The sequence below is a fragment of the Prionailurus viverrinus genome, chromosome D2 (genome assembly GCF_022837055.1).
Source record: "Prionailurus viverrinus isolate Anna chromosome D2, UM_Priviv_1.0, whole genome shotgun sequence".
NCBI lineage: Eukaryota > Metazoa > Chordata > Mammalia > Carnivora > Felidae > Prionailurus > Prionailurus viverrinus.
Window position 1 is genome coordinate 69,152,804 of NC_062571.1, and position 25,666 is coordinate 69,178,469.

Sequence of the window (25,666 nt, forward strand, 5' to 3'; positions counted from 1 at the left end):
TAGCTCACTGCTATGCTTGTCGTTGCTTCTAGACTCACTTATTCATTTATTTATTATTTTTAACATTTTAATTTATATTCCAATTAGTTAACATACAGTGTGATATTACTTTCAGGTACCATATAGTGATTCAACACTTTCATACATCACCTGGTACTCCTCATGACAAGTGCACCCTTAATCCCCATCACCTATTTCATGCATCCGGCCACCCGCCTCCTTTCGGGTAACCCGCAGTTTGTTCTCTATAGTGAAGAGTCTGTTTCTTGGTTTTTCTCCTTCTCTCTCTTTTTATCCCTTTGCTTGTTTTGTTTCTTAAATTCTACATGAGTGAAATCCTATGGTATTTGTCTTTCTCTGACGGACTCATTTTGCTTAGCATAATACTCTCTAGCTCCATCCATGTCTTGCAAATTGCAAGATTCCATTCCTTTTTATGGCTGAGTAATATTCAATTATATATATATATACACACAATTTTATATATATATATATATATACATATATATATATATTACAAGCTGTTATACACACACACACACACACACACATACATACACACACTATATCTTCTTTCTCCATTCATCAGTATATGGACACTTGGGATGCTTCCATAATTTGGCTGTTGTAGATAATGCTGCTATAAAATATCAGGGTGCATGTATCCCTTTGAATTAACATTTTTGTATTCTTTGGGTAAATACCTAGTAGTGCAATTGCTTCTAGCCCTTCTAGTAGTTGGAACTAGGAAATACATATTTTTAGAAACAGAAAAAATATGAGCATATACTGATACTTTCCATTCAAATTTAACTTTATAGGATCTTCCTTTAACTTCTTTGATTTATACTATTTTATATTCAACATTTAGATTCCTAACGGTGTCAAATTGATAATTTTCTGCAAAACACACATAACAATTTAAACATATGCACGTTACTACTGTGTGTGATTCTTTTGCTCTGTGTGGTGGCAATGACGTTCACGTGGTGGCTGACCTTGGCTGGGCTGGCCAGGAGGATATAAGACAGCTCACATACATACTTGATGCCTTCACAAGGGCAGCTGGAACTCTGGGTTCAGTTGGGCTCTTCTTTTCCAAGTAGTCTCAGGGCCTTCTTACAGGGTGTTCTTACCAGCAGGTACTAGGACTTCTCTCGTGGTGGCTTGGGGTTCTAAGAGAGTAAAGTGGAAGCCGCCAGTCCTTCAAAGGCTAGGCTCTGACTGATTTAGTTTTATTTCCACCACGTTTTATCTGTCAAAGTAGTCACAAGCCAGCCCCAATTCAAAAGGAAGGAAAGTAGTTCCAGCTCTGGACAAAAGGGGGCATCAAAGAATACATAGCTGTCTTTAAACCATCATGTTCCTGCCTGTCAAGTCACTCACCTTTTGTCACTGAAGGGTGTAGCCAGGAGAGTGTTCTATGTCCTGTTTATACTGCGTGATCCTCCCTCATATGGAAGCTTCACTATTTATTCAACAAGCCCCATTTGATGAACATCAGTCTCCTTTCTAATCACTTACCATTGTAAAAAGTGCCCCAATAAATGTCTGTGTGTATATGTTGTTTGTTTTTTTGACAGTTATGATTCCTAGAAGTGCAATTATTATGTGAAAGGACAGCTACATAAATGATGTTGCTAGATATTGCCAAATTGTCCTCCGTAAAAGTTGTATGTATCAACATCAGCAATGTATGAGTGCCCATTTCACCATAACCCTACCGATAGAGAGTGTTGTCCAATTTATTGATTTTTTGCCAGTTTACTAGGTCAAAAGTGGTATTTCAGTTTACTGGTTTTGTATTCTTGAAATTTATTGAGGTCTAACATGCAAAATGTGTATAGCAAACTAATTTTAAATATAAAGCTTGATATATTTTTGTTTACAAATACAAATACTAGCTACTTGTGGCAGCTATGTTGATTGAGAAACAGCAGAAAGGAGTTTTCTGGGTTCTGAAACTGAGATATAAGACAGTTTCTCCTGTCTTATAAGACAGAAAACTCCTTTCTCCTGTTTCTCAATCAACATAGCTGCCACAAGTAGCTAGTATTCTGATTTCTAGCACACACACAAAAATCTTTACCTCAAATACATGAATCACATAGCATGCACTATTTTATTTCTGCCTGTTTTCACTCAACATTACATCTGTGGGATTTCTCCATGTGGTTTATATGTAGCACGTTAGTGATTTCCTAGTGCAATGTAGTATTTCACTATATGGGTGAATAAATAATGACATATTTACTCTGTTGATGGACATTTGGATTAAAAAAAAGAGCACTGATATGAACATTTTTGGACGTATGCACTTACTCCTCTTGGGTATTTGTTTAAAAGGAGAATTCCTGGGGCATGAGGTAGGCATGGGTTTAGCTCTAGCTGACCCTGTAAATAGTTTTCCAACATACTGGTACCAGTTTACACTTCACCAGCAGCCAAGGAGAGCTCTCAATGATCTGTATCCCGGTTAACAATTATTCTTAGTCCTAAAATAGTGGCCATTCTAGTAAATGTGTCATGATATTTCATGATGATTCATATTTGCCTTTCCTTCATGACTAGTGATGTTAACTACCTTTCCATAGTCCTTTGAATATCTTCTTTTGTGAAATACCTGTGAAAGTTTTTTTTTTTTGCCCATTTTATATTAGGTTGTTTACCTGTTCCTTTTTTTTCTTTTTAAAAAACATTTTTTTAAATGCTTATTTATTTTTGAGACAGAGAGAGACAGAGCATGAACAGGGGAGGGTCAGAGAGAGAGGGAGACACAGAATCTGAAACAGGCTCCAGGCTCTGAGCTGTCAGCACAGAGCCCGAGGCGGGGCTGGAACCCATGAACCGTGAGATCATGACCTGAGCCGAAGTTGGACGCCCAACCGACTGAGCCACCCAGGCGCCCCTGTTTACCTGTTTCTTAATAATTTTAGGAATTCTTTTTATATTCTAGATATGACTCTTGTCACATACGCAGTTTTATTTGCTCTAATTTTGAAAAATGTTGAGTTTCTTCTTAATTAAAGGCCATTGAATTTTTTTAATTGCCAGTTTATAAATTTTGCCTACTTTAAATTTGGTTGTTGGTCTTTCTCGTCTTAATTTTAGGAGATTTTCATATACTGGAATATTTGTCTTTTGCCTATGATATTCACTCTAATAGTTTTCCCTATTGGCCATTTTGTTGACTTTATGGATTTCTTTTTCTTTTTGCTGTGCAAGAGGTTTTTTTAATGTCTTCAAATTTCTATATCTTTTGTTTTATTCCTTTTTTATTTTGAGTCATAGGACAGATTTTCCTCATTTATTTTTAAAAACTTTTAAATCTCTACCCCATTTAGAATTTATTTGAGGTATGGTATGAAAAATGAATATATTTTTTCTTCCATATGGTCATCCAGTAGCTTCAGCATCATTTATTAAAACTCTATCTTTTCTAATTAAAAAAATGTTCATTTGTTTATTTAGAGAGAGAGTGAGTGGGGAAGTGTAGAGAAAGAGAAAGGGAGAGGGAGAGAACCCCAAGCAGGCTCCGTGCTGAACAAGCCCCATCCTGGGGCTCAATCTCACGACAATGAGATCATGACCTGAGCCAAAATCAAGAGTCAGAGGCTTAACTGATTGAGCCACCCAGGTGCCCCTATCTTTTCTAATTTATTTGAGATACTGTCTTTATGATGTATGCTTGGATCTATTTTGTTTTTTTTTATAATGGATCATTAGTCAGTTGGCCTCCCTATCAAAGCGAGTTCACGGCACACTATTTTATTTGAATACATGTTTTAATACTCATAGGTCTAGCCCCACCTCCCATTATTCTTTGTTTTTTAGAACCTTCTTGGATACTCTTGTGTTTTTATTCTTCTATATGAATTTTATTATCAACTTGTTTAGCTCCAGAAAAAAAAAAAAGCCTGATTGTATCACAATAAGCATCCCTATGTTATTGAGTTTTCCTATGTAAGATCAGGTGTCTTCCTATTGGTTCAAACTATTTTTGTGTTTTCAGGAGAATTTAATGGGTTTCCTTGTAGAGGTTATTCACACTTCTTGTTAGTTAAATGCTTATCTTGCTTTTTCCTCCTTTTGCTTTTGTGAAGGGGGCTTTCTCTTCTCTTCCTCTCTTCTAATTGGTTATTTTGTATATGTGAAGTCTATTGCTTTCTTCATTGGTATCAGTCAGGGTCCAGTCAGGAGACAGAAATAGTACCAATTATTTTAACAGAGATTATTTAATACAAATAATTGTTAACTGGCATAAAGGTGTTAAGTGGGTAACTGAAAAGGGGAAAAGAGAGCATCAAGGTATCACAGGGGAAGAAACTATAAGCACAAACCACTAGCCCTGGGACTGGGTTAAAAGGATAGAGGATGGAGTTATTAAATCTAAAAGTCTGAGAGGTGCCCTGCAGAGCCAACCCTCAGACTTTCAGGAAGGGGCTGTCCAGCTGGTGCTGGCCTCTCCAAGCTCGAAGGAAGAGCCCATGGGAGGCAGACCTCTAAGGGGAGGACATTGGCTGACTGGAGCTGATTCTGCAATTCTTAGAGAAACTGAAAACTAGATCCCACTGCTACTACTGGAGTGAGGCGCGACTGCCTGGAGAGAGTCACAGGAACCGGAAGTTGCAGAAAGTCAACAGGAAGAAACAAGTCCCTTCTTTCCCTTCAGCCTTGCAGTCACCCTCCAGGGTCCTGTGCTGCTAAAACCACACAGGGAGAAAGATCCGTCCAGGTCTGTAGTACGGACACTTACTAAAGAGATCTCACAGGTTTATGTGGTCCATAAGTTCTAGTCACATTCATTCAGTGGACAAAACTGAAATTGGGTTTGCAGAGTCCCATTTCTGCATCACAATGGGTATAGACAGATGTGGCTGGAGCTGAAGGACGATAGCTTAATAGCTGGAATGCCATGTGAATTTTCTACTTGGCCATTTTACGAAATGCTTTTATTATTTGTAGTAGTTTCACCCATGATTCTTTTGGGCTTTATGATTATATAATTTGTAAGTAGAGATCTTTTTACCTCTTCCCCAGCCCTCCAGGGTTTTTTTGCTAATCTTTTGATCTTGGTTCCTAAAATGTCTCAAACATAATGATTGGGAAATCTAAGTCACATTTCTCTTGGAATAAATTACTCTCCATTTTTACATAAACTTTGGAAGAAGGGGTGGTATTCTTTATGATCCTCTTTGCTGAGGGCTTAGAAAAAGCCAACACAACACAGACCGCTGTTTCTTGGCTATGACCAGGAAACCGGAGGTGCCTAATAAATGCTAAATACTGATGAGGGAGATGGATAGCTTTGCCTGTTCATCTCACCTTCCTTGTTCTGACCTGGTTGCATCCATTCTTCCTTCTTCTGATGTATAATCGAGACTTGTTCAATGAAGACATTTCTTCCATGTCACTGTAGTGTTTGGCTCAGGGGTTGACATGTGATCTAAGCCAGTCAATGAGCCTCAATTGCAGAATTTTTGCTGAAGCTAATGGAAAGAAGCACTCTCTCTTTCCCTTGGGCCTGTAAGCCTTCGACTCTTGATGTCTATCCTTGCTTCCACTTAGAGAAAACTAATACAGAGAAGCAACAGGAGAGAGACAGATTTCTGGTGGTTTGATTTGAGCACCTGGATGTAGCTCTACCTGAAGTTTTAGGTATAAAGGCCTTTTCATGAGCAATAAATTCTTTTTTAAACTTAGAGTAGTTTGAGCTTTACTTAGGGGTTTTTCATTCCTTACAACTAAAGAAGTTCTAATTGATCAAGTAATAATTGTATTCGTATTACTCGAACTTATGAGCGATGTACACCTGTGAGATCTCTTTATTAAGTAACCATTGCTACAGACCTGGACAGGCTTACTAGGATTTCCATAGTGTTCATAGATCTTTCTTTACTTTGAACAATATTCTTTTTTTTTAAATTTTTTAATGTTTATTTTTGACACAGAGAGAGAGACAGAGCATGAGTACGGGAGGGACAGAGAGAGGGGGAGACACAGAATCCAAGGCAGGCTCCAGGCTCTAAGCTGTCAGCACAGAGCCCGATGCGGGGCTCGAACTCACAGATTGTGAGATCATGACCTGAGCTGAAGTCGGACGCTTAACTGACTGAGCCACCCAGGCACCCCTACTTTGAGCAATATTCTTGATTCTGGTGGCCTCACCTCTGTTCTGGCCTTCTTGTCTCTGTCCTGATGTGATACCTTCCCATCCTCTCTTGAGGACAGTCACGAACCATTATTCCACCTTTAGGTCTGTTATTAGCCATGAGCAGTGTACTTTTAAGAGCCAGAAAATTAAGGAACCACAGAAAATACCAGTTCACCTGCTTCTGTCTTCTGGTCCTATCTGGTTTTACACTGTGGTTTCTGGTTTCTGTTCCAGAGCTTGGCTAAGGCAAACTTCCCTGCGATGGGAGGTACCATCTCCTCGCCTAGTTGGACACTCCCTGTGTATGATGTTTTTGGCTTCTACAGTTGATCTCTATTTGAACGTTGTAGCCAACCCCCCCCCCCCCCCCGAGGGTTGCTATGTGTCCTCCCTGTGTGAAATTGCTATGGAGTACCCAAAGAGGAATGAGACATGGTCTCTGCCCTCAAGTGGGAAAGAGACAGGAAGCAAGTGTTAAATTGAGGTACAAACATTGGGCTATGGAGGCACAGAAGGCACGTGTGTGCGCGCGCACGCGTGTGTGTGTGTGTGTGTGTGTGTGTGTGTATGTGTGTGTATGTGTGTAAGGCACAGTGGTCCTATGAGAAAGGCTTCAAGGAAGGGATAACTGTTGGGCTGAGCCTTTAGGACTGAGTAGAAGATAAACCAGATGATCAATTCGATTTGTTTCAGTCATTCAGGTAGCAGATAGCTGATTAGCATTATTTCAAACTCCTTCCCTGCAGGAGGGAAGACAAATACAAGAAACCACTTGGAAGACCATGAGGAACAGCATCATTTCAGTGCAGTTGGTCCCAGGGCAGTACCATCTGATAAGGTCGAAAACCACAGTGGGGGGGGGCCCAAGTCTTTGCAGGCAAGAGAGCAGAGCCACCTTAGAAATGCGGGTGATTTGCTGCAGGACATGCAGCTGAATTAGAGAAATGTTTTGCATAGAGTTTCAGGATTACAGGCCTTTTCTCTGGTCACCTTGCCTTCCTGGGAATTTCTTCTGGCGTATAATGAAGATAGAATGGTTGAGATATGGGGGTATGTGTGTGCAAATGAAGGCTTTTTTCCTTTCAATTATTTCAGGGAAGGCACAAAGGAACTGGTAAATAAAATGTGGGAAATTGATGGCAACGTTTTTCACCTTGCATAATTATTATTACCATTAATCAAGATAACACTTTCCTGGGTGCTGACAGTGTGGCTAGCATAATGCCAAACAAGGATGTGGATGCAGTCTCCATAAAAACCAAAAGGCAGTAATCTACAAAGCAGCAGGAGAAGACAGATCACCTACATAAGGAAAGGCAAGTTGCCTCCTGGTTTCATTTTGTTTCTTTTTAGGACCTTCTGACAACTGAGAGGTTTGTGCCCTAATTGCAAAGACCCCCAGCTTCTATACTTGGAATGATGTTCATCCATTAAAAACACAATGTTGTGGTCAAAAATCAATCCAGATGTACTCATATTCTTTCTATTTGTACCATCTCCCTTTTCAATCAGGAATAAAAAACAGTAGTCATGCTTTGCAAAACTTTCATTATAGGAACTGGGAAGAAAAGTAATAAAGAAAGGATGCTCTCAAGAGAAAAACTTGGAAGAGAGCATAATATATCAACCAAATAGAAGGAGGAATTGCATGAAACTGCCTTCTAGCTTACGACTGTATCAGACATGAAGCAAAAAGAATAAGCCAGGTTGATTAAAACAACTTATCACCTTAAAAAAATTCAAGATGATGAAGCCTGGGCACATAAATTATGCTTTTGCCAATCCAGCTAGGGGAGCATGGTGACAAGCTTGCTTGGCTAGAATTCTCCAGGATATCGCTATAATCTTTATATGCCTCTCTTATCTCTTGCCTTCTTTTTGCCGTTGATGTTTGTTTACTTCACTAAAGTGAGAGCCCCCCCCCTTTTTTTAACCTTCTTTATTCTATTATTTCCATCCCTGAAAGCTGAGCTTGAAAGTGGGCCTCCTGGGCTCAGCCTAATAATTAAGCCATAGAAACCTCTCTGTTGCTGGTCTTACTACATGAAACCTTAACCATTGGACACTTTTATAGTAGTCATTGGTCATTCAGTTGTCAACTATTGTGTGAGTTGAATTTAAATTTATAAACATCCTTGGGCACTTCTAAAGTGTCAGGCATTAGGGATACTGTGATAAAAGAAGTGATTCCTGCCTTCAACTTTCTTATCATTGCATGGGAAGAACATTAGGCAAATGACAGAAGGAGTTTACACAAGGTGCCTATTGCTATGTTAGGTACATGATAGGCACCCATGTATCTTGGGGGCATCTGCTCTCTTTCTAATGTAAATGTCCTAGAGAGTAGTAGGAGCCAAGGGGTAGGACAGGACCACATGGAGCAAGGAGGGGAGTGGTCAACTCTATTGGGGTAACTATGGGATGGCTTTACTTATGAGGTTAGCCTGAACCAAGAGGGAATTTAACAGGTAGGCAAAGTGAAGAAAGGCAGGGAGAGAGGAACGACAAAGGCATGTGGGAGAAAGCAGTGTCCTGTATTGGGAGGTGGCAAGAGGTTTGACTGGAGGTGGGACTGGTGTGCAGAATGTGAGGGGATAGGAGCTGGCAAGAATTAGCCTGGAAAGGAAGGCAGGGGCCAGATGAGAAAAGGTAGGTCCTACAAGTGAAGGAACTGGGAACTTATCTTCTGGATAGTTGGCAGCTTTTGAGCAAGTCAGGGACTGGGTCAAATCTGTATACCTGCTTAATTTTTTTCATTATGACGTTGCAAATGAAGATGAGTTACCACCAGCACAGCACATTGGCTGGTGGGAATGAGTTTAAAATGAATCTTCTTTTTCTTCCTACTTCCTTAGGGACCAGTCACATGTGCTGTGAGATGACAACCCTTGGGGTGGGTGGGCATGGGGGCATGGATGTCTTAGTTCCCAAGTGGAATAATGTTGATCTGGCATCTAAGCCAGGAGCCTGGACAGCTATGCTCTTACCTCTAAGCTATTTATCTGTGGCTACAGATAACTGCTATTTCATGGAAGGGTGATTTCTAGGGGGCCTGGAGTTTATGAGTGAATTAGATGGTTACTGTTTGGGGCTTGGAAAGCCTTCTCCCTTTGGAATCAAAAGTTTGAACCATATCAACCAAGAGTTGACTTGAGGAACTCTTACAGCTAATTAGGTTGAATCAGCCCCCAGACTTTGGGTTCTAGCCTAGCTTTACCCATAAGGAAGAGCATATCTGGACTACTACAAGAACACCCAACTGGCTGCAATCAACTCTTGGTTACCAGAAACCACAGGAGCCCCACTACTGTGATGGTCTCCATGGGTGTCCCTTTCCTTTCCTTTCCTTTCCTTTCCTTTCCTTTCCTTTCCTTTCCTTTCCTTTCCTCTCCTCTCCTCTCCTCTCCTCTCCTCTCCTCTCCTCTCCTCCCATCTCCTCCCCTCTCCCCCTCCCCTCTCTCCTCTCCCCTCTTCCCTCCTCCCCTCTCCCCTCTCCCTCTTCCATCTCCCCTCTCCCTCTTCCATCTCCCCTCTCCCTCTTCTGTCTCCCCTCTCTCCTCTCTCTTCTCCTTTCCTTTTAACTTCACTTAGTTAAGTAATCTCTACACACAAAATGGGGCTCAAATTCACAACTCTAAGATCAAAATTTGCATGCTCTTCCAACTGAGACAGCCAGGTGCCCTGATGAGTGTCGCTTTCTGCTCACCAAATAGGAAATAACAGGGAGAGAAGGAGAGAGAGAGAAAGACAAGAGAGAGAAGTAGGACCCATCCACTCAGGGCATGCAGCAAGTTCCTAATGGAGTCATGACTCCTGATTTCAGTCAAGTGCCCTTCGACAGTTATCCATGTGTGTGACTTGATTATAGAGCGATGAGTAGGGATTCTTGAATACAAGGTTATTTATAGCCTTACTGGGGCAATGACTCATTATTAGGTCAGAGCGAACCTACCTATTTTCACTTGGGAGTAGAAAGAAGAGTAGGGAAATTGGATGGATCCAAATGCTCTGTGCCTGGAAACCAGAGTAAGAAATCTGAATTTTACTTTCTGCTTTAAAAAGTTCAGTGACTCTGGGGTGCCTGGGTGGCTCAGTTGGTTAAGTGTCTGATTCTTGATCTTGGCTCAGGTCATGATCTCACGGTTCGTGACATCGAGCCCCATGTTGGGGTCTGCACTGACAGTGTGGAGCCGGTTTGGGATTCTCTTTCTCCCTCTCTCTCTGGCCCACCCCCTCAAAATAAATAAACTTAAAAAAAAGGTTAGTGACTCTAACAAGGATTAAATTGTTGCCGATTTGGTGTCATTCTTTGCTTACTGTGAATTGAAAAGTTGGCCCCTTGTAGAAAGAACTTGACTATCCCAAGCTACAGATAATTTTTATGTTCCTGATTTTGTATCCAGGTGTATATTGTTTCTCTGGGAGGCTTGGAGGATGACCTTTGCTGAGGCCCAGTAAATGGAGACCAAGCTGTCAGCAAAAGCAAAAACAAAAAAGCCCAATAAAAAAAGGGTGGACCAATAAATAAACACATAGCCTAGAGAAAGGTAAACTCTATAAAGGCATTTGAAAATTGAGAAAAACCTGAAACCAGCTCTAACCTTATCATTATAACCACTGCACTGAGAAGTGGCTTCAATATTCTCAGCGTTTTTATACGCTAAATACCTGAAAAATGCAATAATCGAGTTTGCCAATGTGAAATTTACTTAGGAGGCAGCCTATTTGCTATGACCATTGGCTTGGGATGCTGGCACTTGGGAAAATTTTGCAAGTGGGTAAAGATGCCAGCCTTCATCCCAAATGATAGATGAGCAGTGAATTATGATATTCAGTGAGCATTCTTCATTCATTGCCATAGAGTATTTTAAAAGATGAGCTCCTATTATTTCCACTATATGTTGATACATTGGATTTTTAATTCTTCCAGACAGTTTATCTCTGTTCTTTTGCCCATCTTTCCTCAGTCCTACCCCAAAAACTGCTTCCTTCAGAAGACTGGCACCCAGATGATAATTGTCAGAATAAATATGACCCGAAGAAGTCTGTATGAGACATCTTGAAGGTCATGATCTTGGCATGTTGTGGAATTAAAAACACAAATTTGAAAACTGCCATTAGTCTTTTTAAGACCATATTTCCTATTTAGGACTTCACCAAGAAAGGTCAGATAGTTAGAATGGTTCAGAAAGGGGTGATTAAAAAAAGAACTAAAACAGATAGCTGAGTGGAAATGTTCAAAGGAGATATGATAGTTGAAAGCATAGAGGAGGGGCGGCTGGGTGGCTCAGTTGGTTAAGCACCTCTTGATTTCAGCTCAGGTCATGATCTCACGGTTCATGAGTTTAAGCCCTGAGTCAGGGTCTGCACTGACAGCACCGAGCCTGCTTGGGATTCCCTCTCTCCCTCTCTCTCTGCCCCTCCCCGGCTTGCACTCTCTCTAAATAAACATTTTTTAAAAAGCACAGAGGAGAAGCTTGGAAACAATGTAAGACTTTGGAAAAGTTGTGAAGACTTCTAAGAAGAAAGATAAAGGTAACCTGTCATTTGAGGTAGGCAGCAGTAAGTGATGGAAAGGTAGGAGTTGGAGGTTTGGTGAAATCAGAGAGACCCAGTTCCTGTCTTGGATCCACCACACATAATTTTAGAACATCAGGCATGCTACTTGGTTTCTTTGGCCCTCGGTTTTACCATCTGTGAAATGGGGATTATGACACTGCGTTCATGGGACTATTTTAAAGAATGAAATTATGTATGTTGAGCACCTTGGACAGTGCTTGGCATCAGGGGTACTAAATTACTAAATGGTGGTTAATAATAATACCAGTTGTAAATAAACTTCCACTGCAAGAAAGCCAGAAGTTAAATAAAGCACACCAGCTTTGCGACCTGCTAAACTGTGATGTAGTCTTATCTGAGGGCAGAAAAACAGCTTGATAGAAGCTGGAATTTGGGGGATGTATTTGGGAAGCAGAAGCATGGGTGTTAACACTGAGTTGTCAATGGCTATCAGAAGCCAGGTCAGGGAAGAGAAAAATTTGTTCTTGAGAAGGCACCAGACAGAGAGTTGTCTTTAGTCTCTGTAGGGACTCACTAAATCTGATAACCTGGCCCAAACCTAGATGATTGTTGCCATAGAAACCAGCACGTGGGCACAGCAGGAGTTCCTTTCTCAAAGCTTTTAACCCATGCCAACAGAGCATGGCTCCAGAGGTGAGAGAACTGGTCTTCATCCCTGAGTAGAGGTCCTGGCACCTGGCAGAGAGTTGAATCAGCTCAATTTGTGAAGCCCCAGGAGCCCCATCCCAGAGGAGAGACTGGGCCAACCAATCCTGCCATGAGAGCATTCGCATCTTTATTTAAAAATTTTTTTTTCTTCAACGTTTTTTATTTATTTTTTGGGACAGAGAGAGACAGAGCATGAACGGGGGAGGGTCAGAGAGAGAGGGAGACACAGAATCGGAAACAGGCTTCAGGCTCCGAGCCATCAGCCCAGAGCCTGATGAGGGGCTCGAACTCACGGACCGCGAGATCATGACCTGGCTGAAGTCGGACGCTTAACCGACTGCGCCACCCAGGCGCCCCAACATTCGCATCTTTAAAATGGTCAACATGCAACTGAAAAAATAAGTCCACACATCACCATCTCAGATCAGTTGACAACCTATAAGACATAACTTTCCAAAGAAAGGAAGTGGCCTGCACTTTTCTACACCACGTTGTGCCTTGCTCTGAAACATTTTCTCTAGTCTCCTTTTTTCTGGGAAATGTCGATGCAGCTCTGGGAACACCCTGCTCTGTTCTTGGCTCTTTGGCTTCTGTCTTCTTCCTGGGGATCCAGGAGACCATCAGAGTTCCTCTTATAAATGGCAAGTGGCTTTTCACAGTAAGACATGATAAAAATTGTATGAAATTCAATATATTTTTTTGTCTTCCCCACAAATTAAAAAAAATGGCTAAATCTTCACTAAAGCAAGCTTCATTTCCCTGGGTGCTGGCTTATATGTCACATTTTTTTCAACTTGGGGAACATTTTAAAAGCCAAGCCTCAACGTCTCTCTGACAAAGGAAGAACGAGAAATGCTTTTGATCAAAGTGCTTCCTGACCAGTTTTGACATCACATGGGATAGTGGCAGGCTGGGACGGCAGGGAATGGAGACATTTACCAATGAGAAGATTGGGGCCTATGTAGAGAAATGAATTGTTTTAAACATTTTATTTTATATTTTGAGAGAGACAGAGTGTGAGCAGGGGAGGGGCAGAGAGAGAGGGAGACACAGAATCTGAAGCAGGCTCCAGGCTCCGAGCTTTCAGTACAGAGCCCAACGTGGAGCTTGAACCCACTGACTGCCAGATCATGACCTGAACGAAAGCCGGATGCTTAACTGACTGGGCACCCAGTCACCTGAGAAATGAATTTTTGAGTCAAAAAATGTCTTACGCTATTATTCCATGGTTTGCTGGAATTTCAGTTGTGCATCCATAGAAGATCTAATGAAAGGTTACTCTGTGCTGATGCATGGATGCTGGGACTCACTGAGAAACTTCCTTGGCAGAGGGTACCAGGCTGTAAATCCTTGAAACTTTGAGTAATAGTTCATGAATTGACACTTTTCCTTTTCCTTATTAGCTCCCCCACCACATAGCCAGCAGAATGAGTAGAGATGAGTTAGCCCTAAAAAATGCTATTTGTAAGATACTTCTAACTTAAGGCCAAATAATTTACTTTTCTGGACATTCTGATCTTCTTCTTCATGTGCCTGAAGCTGGCAGGTGCACATAGTCAGTGGTTCTGGCGTTGAGAAAACTTCAGCTCACCATTTCCCTGAAGAGAGAGGCCGAAAATGGTTGAGAGAAAGGCTCTCTGGGCCAATCACTCAAGAACCTCCTGTAGGACCTGGGAGAACATCCATAGAGCCAGGTGTGTGGTGTTCCCTGCACTTCTACTCTCCCCCAGTGCCTGCTATCTTTCCAGGCAGTGGACCTCGTACTTTGCCTCTAGGACAGAAGCTCTCAAACTTGAATATTGGAGTGGGGGTGGGAAAGGCACGTTACCATGCAGATTTCCAGGCCCCTAGAAGTTTTGATTCAGTATATCTGAGGTGGAACACCGGGATCTGCATTTTAACCAGCTCCCTTGGTGATTCATAGGTCACACCTAGTGTTCTTGGAAGATTTCTCCCACTGAAAAAATTGCATCGTTCCCCACATGGACTAACTGTGCCAGAATAGGGTCAATTTCCCAAGGTAATTACCTAGTTGTACTCTTGGTCACTTGCGCCTTGTCCTGTCGGTACTTTCACATACCCAGAAATGGCCTCCTCTTCATCACACACTCTACAAGATGAGCCTGGAATGTGGGCTACTTCAGTAGAGTCTAAGCGCTCACGTCTTAGGATTTGTGAGTCCCTGGCCTTAGTTTTCACACCTATACACAAAGGGTTGACAACACCCTGGCCTGTCTGGGGTTTACAGGAAATGGCGTGTGCCAACGTCTGTAGCACATCGAGGGGCTCACCTGACACGTTCTAGGTGTTCGGGCATCATCCCAGACTACCTCCTGTGGGATCTGTCCTGAGTGGCTGAGTTTCACCGAGGTGCCTGGGTTTCCTCTGAACGTTTTTCCCAGCCTCATCAAGTTGTGTGTGGAAATAGTAGATTAAGGAAGAAGAGGGAGTAGAGTGCTTCCTGGCAGAAATGCCTGAGGGGTGTAAATTAAAGCAGTCATTGTTTACTCCAATGCATCAAACTTAAATATTTGGAACTTGTGTGCTCAGAGGAGAGGAGGGGGAAAGAGAGGGAGAGACAGGAGAGGAAGCAAAGAACCTTAAAAAAGTAAAGGTGATTTTTGTGAATCTAATCTGTCTTGTTGCATGTCAACCCAACTCAATCCAACTCCCGTGTTGACCGAGAGTGATGAATTGAGTGTCTCCTAGAGCCAAAAGATAATTATGTCTCTGGACCAGGTTTTAGAATGCCTTTTCCTCTGGAGCAATGAGGCCTGACAGATAGGTGGGATGTTTCCTCAAATGGTTAATGCCATTGAATGAATGGCCCCATGTGTCAGGTCACAGAGTCCTCATTCATCCAGCTAACATGTTCCAATGGACACCTTCTCTGTGCTAGGCTTGTGCTGAACACTGAGTCCTCAGGGATGAGGAACAAGTGGGCCCCAGCCCTCAAGTGACTCCCAAACTAAAGGGAGAGACAGACAAATAGATGAGAACAGTGTGGTAATGGCTGTGATGTGACCAAGAGCCCTGATGTGACTGAGATCTTTGCCTGGCCCCTGAGAAATTGTGGGACGTGGGTAAATTACCGAACCTCTCTGAGCTTTAGGACTTAATTTATATATTTGGGATTATAATTATGATTATTTCATGGAGTTATTAAGATGATTAAAGAAAATGAGTATAATTTTTGGTACATTATAACCATAATAATAATAATAATAATAATAATAACAGTAGCTAAGACTTACTATTGTTATTATTACTAGCATTGGTAGTAGAAGTCCTATTAGTGGTGGTTGTAGTAGCAGATATGATTGCATTAGACAGATGTTGCCCCAAGTTCATAGAACGCCTCTCGGGGAACTAACAATATATATGTTAGGGAACGCAATTAACTGGTGTTTTTGTTGCTGCTCTTGCTGCTGGTGGAGGCAGCCCAAGGGAGTGCTTATTAGGGTGGAGGCATAGCCAAGGATGTCTGGAAAGCTCTCATGCAAAACTCAGAGCTTCAGCTTTTCTGGATGCTGGGCTAGGGCAAGGATACTAAAAAATGAAACATAAGTTAGGGTGTGTTCTATACCTGCAATGAAGTAAGAACTGCACTTACCCAGTGGGGCTGACAATGTCTGGCTAAGTATGGCAGCTGCTATATTAGGGAAGAAGCAGGAGATGAACAGGGGAAATTTCTACCAAACAGTATTCCCAAAAAGGAGGGACCTTAAGGGATAGAGTTCACCTGCACAGTGGGGGAGGGATAGTGATGTCTGTTGGCATCATTTTTTTGTTGTTGTTGTTCATTCAACAATCAAGAAACATTTTAGAATTCACACATTTCACCAGTATTAATTGAATATCTATGTGCAAGACACTTATCTTCCCCAAGGTCACATAGTTAATAAAAAGGTCTTGGGATTGAGAGATGTTCAGCTTTGGTCACCAGAGGGTCCTTGGTACAAATTGTTCCTCTGATAAAGATCATCAGCCCTGGAGAGGGGCTGTTTGTTGGAGCTTCTCTACATTTATTCACTAATTCAATTCATTGATTTATTGATTATGTGTTTATCCATTCAACAGACCATGTTAGAATGTATTCAATCCAGAAATGCTGAGTACCTACGAATGGCAAGGTGTCTGCTATGTGTGTCCTGGTGCAGTGATTACCCCACACGAGAGTAGGGGAACATTGGGGTATTTCAAGTACAAGGTGACTCATTCAACATGGCGCAGCTGGTAAGTGATAGTGCTGGGATTTGCACATCACTTGGATATAGCCTGGTGTTTTATATTTAGCTGGTGGTCACTTGAGATAGTTCAGGTCAAGAACATTATTACTTCTCTACTCCATCTAAGTGTCTAGCCTTGGGTTCTCCTCCTGCTAATGTAGGAATAGTGAGTGCTCTGGTGCATTGTTGTCAATGCAGTGGCCACCATTCCAGCCCTCCTTGGATGCACAAGCCACTCCTTACATAGAGGGATGGGACCTTTCTACTCCCTTTGTATTGGGACTGGCCTTGTGACTTGCTTTGACCAAGAGCATGCGATGGACTTCTGCAGTGCCCATTTCCAGCCTGGTCCATAAGAGACCTGGCAGCTTCTGCTTTTGTTTCCTTGAAAGCCGTACAAAGGAGTCTGAGTAGTCAGGAGGGTGAAACTATGAAGAAAGAGGGAGAGTCAAGTGGCCCCATGCCATTCCAGCCTTTCCCAGATTAGATGCCAGATGGGTGGGTGAAGCCGCCTTTGATTCTCTGGCACAAAAGAGCCATCCAGCTGACACTATGCAGAGGAAAGACAAGCCATCCATGCTGAGCCTTGCCCAAGTTGCAAAATCATGAGCAAATAAATGACTATTGTGTTAAGTCACTAACTTTTGGGGTGGTTTGTTACACAGTAACAGATTAATGAAGGCAATTATACTATGTATTACTGTATTTACTGCTCATGACAACCTTTGTAGGATCCAGCCCCCCTGGGTAAGTATGGTAAATTTACCCTTTTTTCCATAACCTGGCCCAACATCTAGAAAGCTAAGAGCTTTACAGGTGAGGAAAAAAATTCAGGGAGGCTGGGTGACTTACCTAAGGTCACATATCTATCAGGGGTGGAGGTGGGTTTCAAACCCAGGCAGTCTGGTTCCAGTGTCCATGCCTGAACTAACCACTATGCTCTACTACTCAGATTCTCCTATATCCTTTGGATGTGACTGCTTTTTCTGCCCTGACAGAGATTCCTAGAGCTTATAGTATCATGGTCCTGGGTTTGATTGGGTGTGGCCAGAACCAAGCCTATACTTTGCTCACCCTGGCCAGCCATCCCATAGGTGTTGTGTTTCAGGGCAGAGGAGAAACAGGTAGGAGTGAGTGTGTCTCATGTGAACAAACCCCACCACTGGGCAGACCATTCAGAAACCGTGCCTGGCAGGGTGTGGCCTTCTTACACCCGAAGGGCTGTGTGCTTCAGACCTTTTTCCAGGTGTGAGAGAAGCTGTATCTCATCCCCATACATGGAGGTCTCCTGAGACCCTACTTGACACTTCAGGGGAGTTGCAAGGTCACCAGGGCTTGTTTTTAATGTATTTGGATGTTGGGAGCTCAGAGCCCATACTGGCTACAGCCTGGTGTGGACCATGCATGAGGTATTGCCTTATATCCTTTGGTTCCTGCAAGGTGAGCTGGGAATCAGCAGTAGCATTTTGCTAATGAGGAAATGAACAAGGAAATGTTAAACATCCCCACATGCTCAACATCTACTGTACTCCAGCTGCTGCTCAAGAGAAGCCCCATGAAAGCCACCATCTGATGGGGGCTGTCAATGAGAAGGCGGTGGACGTCCTCCAGGGTTCTCAGTGTGCTTGTGTTTGTTCATTAATTCAGTCCTTCACCCCACAGATCAAGTGCCCATCTGTGCTGGGGACATGGTGGTGAATGAAGTAGAAAGACAAGGTTTCTATTCCTAAGGAGTTTACATTCTACTGGCAGAACATGTCTTCCCCAAATGAAGGGATGGAAGAAAGACACCCCCTTCACTGTTTACTGTGACCCTCAAAATAGGCAAGGCATCAGACTCCAGCTTTTACAGGAATCCACTGTTGACCTTTAATGAGCTATTTATTCAGTCGCCTGTCAGTGAAAGGGCTGCTTCCTTCACTTTGCATGTACATATATAAATACATGCCCTGGGCTGAAAACAGGTCTTCTTGCTGTCCCAGATCTGGGATAAAGAGGCTCGGTGAAAAAGCAACCATGTTTTTCTCCAGCAGGTGGAGTTCCAGAAAGTTAAAGGGAGAGTTCTGCATACAGGGAGCCTGTGGATATGAGCCAAAACAGCTGAGCTCAGTAGAGAGAAGCTAATTCATTGCTTTTGTTCATTTGTTCATTTCATATCTATTTGGTGCTCAGAACTTCCCAAGAGTGTGTTGGTGATACCAGAGTAGTAGTAATAATAAAGTTCAATTGTTCAAGGCCTCAGAGCATTCAGGATCCAGTTAAGTGGGACATGGCCGTTGAATGAAGCATTGAATGATGACACAAAGCGGTGGCAAAGCAGAACTCTGACAATCTGCACAGTGAGAGCCACAGCAGGTCCCAGCAGGGCCTGACGTCTGTGCAAGGTGGCATTTGGGGATTTTCGAGTTGGTGTGAACTTGCTAGCATTCAAAGGATGGGTTGTTCTCAAGGTGGGAGGGGCAAGTAGGGAAAGGTCATTTGAGTGAGTGGTAGTGTGATTTCGCGACAAGGAAGGAGAGCGAGAGCAGTGGAAGCTGGAGGAAGTGGAGGTCCGTGGGAAGTCACGTACCTTCTTGGAGTGTGGAGAGGAGGAGGTCAGTTGGCATAATCCTCTCACTAGACACTGGAGCAGGGTGAGGTTCCCAGGGACTGCCCCAGGCGGGGGGACCTGGACCAGGACTGGAGCCTCAGCATCCTCAGTGATGGGGTACTGGCTCAGGAGTTGGTGAACAGTTGGAGCCAACCTGGAGTGGGAAGGCCTTGGAGAGCAGGCTGAGGCTTTCTGTATCCTGGAAGCAACAGGAATCCACTGAGGGTTTCGGATCAGGGAGCCATGTTATAATATTGATATTTTATTCAAAATAATGGGCAAGGCGGTGTTGAAAATTCCCCATTAGACATTTTCTGTGTCCAGCCTACTCATGGTTACACTGTCACCTGGGGCTTCCTTTTTTTCCCTCCTTCCTTATTGCCAAGCAGCATCAACTATCTCTCCTCCCCACTTCTCCAGGATTTCTCCCAGAAAGTCAAGTTTCCCACTCCTTTCTTACACAGAGTAGTTTCTTCATCACCTCCTGTCTTGGGCTTGCTCTGGGAGTCTTACCTTGACCTGAAGCAGTTTCACAAGCAATGTCTTCAGAGTAAATGCAGTGTTGACTCCAAAGGGATTTTTTGGTGAATGGAATTTTCTCCATCTTTCTTTGTGTATCATATGCAGTAGCAAACATTATGCCTGAATTGTTTTATTATTTGTAAAATCTTTAATTGGAAAAAGACTCCTGCCCCAGGACTGGTTTTCCTTCATTATTTACCCAAGGGAAGACCCCAGTCTATAATTTTGCCCATGGCTTTTACACTTATAAATCTGTGCCCACAGAAATCAGAAATGACTTGATGGGGAATGGGAAATTGTCATGGATATAAATGCAGATCCTTATTGTGGGACTCCACAACACTTATTAAATGGTGGGTTGGATGTTGGTTAGGTTTGGGGTGCAAATTGTTGGATGGCATAAAAATATGGGATAGCATGTGGAGGAGGGGGCTGAGTGTGCCAGGTGTATATATGTGTTTGTGTGTGTGTGTACACGTTTTTGAATCGCTGTGTGTATGCGGCACAAATCTTCCAGGTTTTCCAGTCAGCAAGTGACTGCAAAAGCAAAAAGGAGCTTGAATCTTGCTTAGCAATCAGAAGACAAAAATCCTTACAGAGAAGTCTTGGCCTTGTCGCCTCTCTGTCTATATTGGAAAGAACATTGATTCTGGCAAAATTCTGCTCAATCTGCAGAAGTGTTAGTTCAATAACCTACCTCCAAGATTCCTGCCAAAGCCAAGAAGTTGAGTTTCACTGCTATTTAGTGGAGTTTCAAGATAGTATTTAAAAAAAAAAAAAGATTTGTCTGTATTGGTGGATGAGGAAGGCTTGCTTATTTTTCCTCTGCATTTATTTATTTTATTTTTTGCACATAGACACTGATTATAAAAGATAGCTCCAAGGTTGATAAAAACCAGCCTTCCTCAGCCTTCCTCGGCCCGCTCAGAGAGTTGCCCTTATTTCCAATTATCCAACTCACTGGCTGCTAAAGTATTGCTCTTTCAGTGCTACAGACAAGAGGAATTAGTTACGGAGGCAAATTGCTTCGTTGTGTTTCTCTCCTCACCCATAATTCATGTGGAGGGATGTCCAGCATCGCGCTCAGATCCTTATTCAAAATGCAAGTGTGCACGAAAGCTCTCTCCCGGCTCTGGTCCCGCTGGGTGAACTGCCCATCTATCACCCAAACTAGCGCCAGCAAAAACACTATTTCCATCATCCCTCTTTGGGCCAGGTGCCCTCACGTTTTGATGAACCACCACAGCATCTAATTATCTAATGTTCCAAATTACATAGTGCCCCAAATGCATTTAGAGCCAGGAGCGCCTTGGAGGATGCAATGCTCCATGGGATCGGAATATTTAAAACCGACAGTGAATATTTGCAAGAGAAGCGTTTTCGCTGTCACTCAGATCTGGGTTTGAGTCCTGCCTCTGCAACGTGTCAATTCTGTCGAATCTCTGTTTTCTCCTCTGCCAAAGGGGGATGATATTTACCCTATGGGTGATACAAAGGTTGGCTGAAATAACAAAAAAAAATCCCATCAGTTGGTCTGGTACCTAAAAGGCCCTCAACTGCTTTCCTTTCTTGATTTAGGTAGATTTTGCTCAATTCATGCCTGTTTATTGAGTGTCTACTACATGCCAGACACTGAGTGGGATCCTGGGAATACAGCAACAGGGAAGATGTGGCCCCTGCTCTCTGGAGACTTGCAGCACTGATAAAACAAACAAACAGTAGTGTATGCAGTAAAATTGTAGCCAAACTTCCACCTCTCCTGAGCAGTTCAGCCCTGTATGGAACCTGATTACTGGAGAAGCAAGGTACTGTTTCAGAGCCAATTTAGCTTCCTCTCTAGTCAGTGCCTTCTGGTCTTGATTTTGTCATTGTCTTTGCTGTGGGAACCAGAACAAGCAGTTTGCCCATATACGGCCTCTAGAGTCTTGGGGGCAGTTGGCTCAGAATTTTTTAAGGTATGAAAGACAATGGTCACAAGTGTCCAGTCACCCCAGAAACTTAATTGTTAATCTAAACTGATGATTTTTTCAAAAAAGAGTTTTAGATCTAGAATTTTCTGCAAATGTTGAACTTTTGGAATCTGTGAATACTTGGTGTCATACCTTCTCTTGCCTAATGCTATGTCAGGCTCTAGGTTATGCTGGTGCAAGACTTTTTATCTGGAGGATGCAAGAGAAGACAGGTCTAGGAGGGAACTTCTAGCTCTAGGAATCCAACATCCGAGACATTTCAAAAACTTCCATTTGCTCTTTTCATGTTGGATGGCCTGCTGAGGGTGGAGTGTATGAATGGGGATGGAAGGTTGTCTGGGACAGGTGTGGGCATGTGTGTGTGACTCAGTAAGAGGGAGAGTGGTCTGATTGGAAGTGGGAAGGGTGTTGGGTTCCAGGGATCTTGTCCCCACCCTGTGTCTGCAGAGCAAACTTAATCTTTTTTACTTGGACTTCAAGTTTATTTGGGGGCAGGGCATGCTGCTGCTGAAGATTATTCCTACACCAAATACTGAGTGAAGGTCTACGATGTGCCAGGAATTATTCTAGGTACCAGTGTGCAGTGGTGAATGAAAAGAGGTCCCAGATACAATGGAGATATCTTATGGGGGTGCTGAAGTCTCCCTACAATTCCTTTATCCTCTGGTTTGTTTTTACTCTCTAGATTCTTCCTGCCCATTAAAAACCATAACCATATTACCTGGGATTTCCCAAAGGGCGGATCAAAGTAACCAAAGCAGATACAGTGAATTCATGTTTTCGTAAATGAACTGAGATATTACAAAGGAAAGAAGGAAATGATCAATTTGTAAAGGATTTGACTGTTTAGCCACGTTAAGAGAGAAGAAAGAGATAAGCCCACGCAGGGGAACAGATGAGCAATGGCTTATAATACTGCATTATTACAGATATTCCTTAAAAATAAACAAGCACAAACATAATTTAGGCAAAGTTATCCTCAGCATTATACTGGCTTGATGTTGTTGCTTTTTAAACAGGCTATTAGGAATAGCTAAGAAAGGAGGCCAGGAATGATGTTAGTATCTAAGCTGCTAAGATGAAGCTTCTCTACGGTCAATGGTACTGATTTCTAGTGCCTTTTGACCTTGACTTCGGCACTAACTTGCTGTGGGAACTTGAACCTGTCCCCCTGGATGGCCCCTGGAGTCTGGGGGGCAGAAACCCCAGAGCTGGAGATGGTATGAAAGATGGAGCAGCTGACCATGCCGGGTGTTAACAGTAGACATGAGCTTCCCTTAACTGAAATATACAAGCATTTGTGTCTGTTGTGGGGAGTTTCTCTTTCAGAAGTGAGTATAGCCTCAAATGGCTGGAGCCCTGGATTTCCTAAAATGAGCGTTTGGTTTGGAATGGTCTCTAGGGTGTGTGTGCCCAGGGAGCCAGGAGGGTCCCCTTCTCCTCTTCCTCCTCTCTCCTTCTGTCTTCTTCCCCTTCCCTCTTTTCCTCCTTCTTTCCCCAACCACATCTTCTCCTTCCCCTCTCCTACTCTTAGAAACAAAACTTAAAGCTTTCTCCTGGCTGCTGACATGTGTTCACGTGTCTCCCAGAGGTCCCCACGAGGATCCAGTCTCTGCTGCCCAGACTGGAAACCTGTTCACAAACACACCCTTCATTAGCTTTATTCACTTCCCTCACTCATTTCTCCTCTCCTCTTATGGGGCTTCCTGGAATTTCTTTCCAAATAAACTCCTTGTTCTCAAATCCTGGCTTTGGGCTCTGCTCTTGGGGGAACCTAACTTAAACCTATAGATCCTTGACCTACAAAGAGCAATGCACTGTACCCACTCCTCTGTACCCTCCTTTTCCTCATTGACAAGATATCATGATGGTTGTTCAGTGTTGATATGTCTGTTTATCTAGAGTTTCAATGTAGGGTACCCACATGCTCAGTCTCTGCAGAAATTTACATTTCATTTTCTAATCCAGTCTTAAAAGGAATAGAACTTCCTTGTTGTTGTTTCTTGAATTACAAATACTTGTGGCACTGAGCTGGAGCGTGAAAAATACAGGCTCTGGGTGAGCCAGAGTTCAGCTGTCTCTTCCACCTGTGTGACCTCAGACAAGTTACTTAAGCTTTCTTAGCATCACTTTTTCTTCTCTGTAGAAAGCCTACCCACCTCAGAGCACATGAGACGCAAATAAGACAATGGCTGCAAACACCATGATAATTGTTTAGTAATGGTGGTCCCCGTCCCGACCTCCACCCCAGCCCTCATGGGGTTCCCAGCATGTTGTAGCTTCTGTCACCTTGCTCTCTAGCTGGTGGATCTATCTGGGCTGTTGTAGGACACAAAAGAGGGAGGGTGTCAGGGACTAAGTTCAATGGGAAGCATCGGGCAAGCTATCCCAGAGAAGATGACATAGGAGCTGGGTCTCAAAGAGTGATTAGGATTTCACTGAGACAAGGAAGAATGAAAACAGACACTGTGGGCATTGTCCTGGGTGATTATAGCTCACCTGGCCGGAGGTGAAAGGAGCTCACCTCTGGGATCGGCTGCAGGAGGCTGGGCATTAACTGCTTGAGCTCTAATCCCCCATGTCCACAAATGGCTCAAAACCAACACTGGCTTTGGTACTTCAGACAGGACAGAGTCCTTGGTCCTAGGATGGATCTTGAGGGAGTTGGACAGGGACAGTCCCTTGTTCCTTTAATCCCTAAGTTCTGCAGAGAACATGGGACCTACTGTTTCAGTCCCTAGTCTTTAGGGCAGATTGCAGGGGACACACTTATTTTATTTACAGTGTTTAAAAAATATAGTAAAGATGATAATTAAGAATTGGGAGAAGTCACTTGAAAATCTGAATACTTAACATCTTCTGCAATTTGGGAAGATCTGGCAAGGCCCAGTCCATATTCCTGTATGCCAATAGCCCACGGACATAGAGGGAGCTTCCCCCTTCCTAGTCAGGACCTGTACCCTCCTGCTAGCCCCAGGCCCCCACTGCTCCTCAGCACTGAGCCAAGGGCCCCTTACTCTTTGCTACTCTGCTTGCACTATTTATTTTTTTTTAATAATAGGGAAATATTTATCTATATCCATGTTTCTATCAAAAGACTAAGTAACTTGATTTCACTTGACTGCAGGGTGGAGTGGTCAGTTTTCTATACACGCAAATGGGCTTGTGGGGAAGTACTGCCATTTTAAAGACCTCTTTGATTCCCTTCCTCTTTAGGAGGACATTCTTAAAAGAAATGACTTATATAGTGAGACTTTGTCCTTATTGCTAATAACTGCCATACTGGCTCTTCTCTGTTCTCTCTATATACCTTCCCTACCTGCATCTACATCCCTGAGTCAAAAGGCATAGCCCTGAAGACTGAAGGCAACAGTAAGGGCCCCAAAGAATGCCTTCTAGAATGTGCAGTAAAATACTCTTCTGCAAGAACCAGTTGTTTTTTGCTCCCATGGTACCAAACCTGAGATTTTGGCAGCTACTCTTGAAAAATAGATCACTTGTCTGGGTCCACTTAGCCCCCTCTTGAGAAGGCACAGCCCTTGGGGTAGCTTTGTGGCCAGTCACCCCAGACTAGGTGTGGCTAGTCACCCCTAGCCCAAACCTAGGCTGTTTTCTAGGCCAGAAGGATAGGTCAGAAAGAAGAAGGCTGGGGGCTAGTGTATCCCTTGCCCTGCTCCAGCCTCCCCACCTCCCATGCAACCTCTGCATGCATCAGGCAGTCCACGATGTGGCCTCTGTCTTTGGAAAGGCTGGGAAGTGGCTCCTGGAGACAGAGAGGGATTCTCTAGAGGATAGTTGGTCATTTTTCTGGTCTCTTGGAGATTTGCTGGCTTTTTTTTTTTTTTTTTTTTACACCTTTAGTGTTTTCCGGGAAAGGAGAAGTTTTACTTGCAACCCTGGGAATAGGTTTGACCTCTTGGTGGAGGCCTCAGCAATACCCAGAAAAGGGAATCAAGTCAGGGTGGAAATCGGC